The sequence below is a fragment of the Triticum dicoccoides genome, chromosome 4A (genome assembly GCF_002162155.2).
Source record: "Triticum dicoccoides isolate Atlit2015 ecotype Zavitan chromosome 4A, WEW_v2.0, whole genome shotgun sequence".
Taxonomy (NCBI): Eukaryota; Viridiplantae; Streptophyta; class Magnoliopsida; order Poales; family Poaceae; genus Triticum; species Triticum dicoccoides.
Window position 1 is genome coordinate 579482911 of NC_041386.1, and position 1988 is coordinate 579484898.

The following is a 1988-nucleotide window of genomic DNA, read 5'->3' on the forward strand; positions in this document are numbered from 1 at the left end:
TGGGGGATAGAAAAATAGGAGGGCGATGGGTGCGGCCCCTCGAGAAGCTCGCCTGGCTACGGGGGCAGCCGTCCAATCGCGGGCCGACGCGTCGCGCCCGGGCGGCGACACCGCGCGTGGGTGGGCCCGGTCAAACCGGGAGTCCGCGCGAGCCGGGCGCGGGGGTGGCCGGGCGGCGTGGGGCGTGTCCAGTGGACCGGTGGGGAAAGGGGACGTACGTGTCGGTGCACCATTGGACCGCCCTCCTTTGGAGCTTTTGACCTCACGGGGGAGGGTGTGCACCGATCGCGCCCCCGTGGTCACATCGCATGCTACGCCCCCTGTGCCCTCAACAAATACACCAACCGCCGCCGCTAGGGCTGTCTGTGATTGGATCCAAATCCAATGCTGGCCTGCTAGGGGTTGTCAATTTCTTTGTCCCTATATATGTGTTATTACTTTTATTAATTGTTTTTTGCAAAATATAGTTGTCACTGTCGATTTTACATGCGAGGATAGATTATTGGTTCCGATGATCAGTGCGGTGATGATACTTTGAACGGGGGTTAAAAAAATATACAATAGTAAGATGTCTTAGTCAAAAGGTCGAAAGATATTTTTTTAAGAAAACTTTCGATCTATTCACCAATTGTGAAGGTAGTACAAAGAACACTAGAAGTAAAATTTGCATCCAGGTCTGTAGACCAGCTAGCGGCGACTACAAGCACCGGAGCAAGCCGAATGTGTGCCGCCATCATCGCCCCTCTCTCGTCGGAGTCGGGCAAACAATGTTGTAGTAGGCAGTCGAAAAGTCATGGTGCTAAGGCCCATAGGACCAGCACACCAGGACCGCAACCGTCGCCGATAAAGAGAAGGTTAGATCGGAAGGATTCAACCTGCAGACACACACGTAGACGAACGAAGGCAGGATCCAGTCGGATCCACCAAAGACAAACGCGAATGGATCCCATGAGATCAGTCGAAGACAAACCTTCACACACCTTTCGACGATGCTTGAAACATCACCGGGACAGGGGCTAGGCGGGAAGGACCCCATTCCATCTTCAAGAAGCCGTCACCGCCTCGTCTTCTTGAGCATGACACAAACCCTAACAAAATTCAGAAAATGACCTAAAACGAAGCCCTCCCACAGGCAAAGGCCGGGATCCACCGCACCTCCATGGTCCAAGAACCATAGGGGACGAGGGGGGCCGGCGACATCATCGGCGGGAGACATGGAAACCCTAGATGTGAGTTCACACGAGGGTTGGAGCGTTCGATGCGCGGGGTTTTGTTAAAAGAATAGAAAAGGGCATTAGGTATTTGTGGTCGAGAAAGGTATACGACGGGTCAAATTTAGTTTTACATCCATTGTGTCTTGTTAGGGCATCTCCAAGGCGGACCGACAAACCTCATGCAACCGTCTAGACCGCGAAAGCCATCCAATGCGATCATGTATCGGTCCGCATGGTGATCCGGACGCGATTTCTCCTGCAAACCAAAGAGAAACGTGTGGGCCTTTGCGGGAGTCCGGACCGATCCTACTCCCTCTTTTGATCGTCTTGGCCCACCAAAAAAAACCTCCCTCGCCCACGCGTGTTCCCGCCCGGCGCCAGCTGCCCGCGTTCATGCCGCTATAAAGCGCGTCGCTCAACATTGAAGACGGCACAGGGCGGACGCGACCTCTCACTGCCTCCGCCATTGAAGCGGCGCGCCTCCCGCGACACGTCTCCGGTGTCCGCGCCTGTTCAATGCCAGAGACGCGTGACTAGACGGGACAGGATGGATACCTACCACGCTTGTTCAATGTTGTTGTTCGTCCGTATGCCGCCATTAAGCAAGCTCGTTGGACGAGAAACCCACTCTGACGTTGCGCATTGATGCACTCGGATGCCTCACCTCACCGGAATCCTCTATATAAAGGTGGCCACACCCAGCTAACTCCACACCACAACACAAGCCCCTCCCCATCCTCCTCCCTTGCACTGTATCTGCCATGACTACAAGTA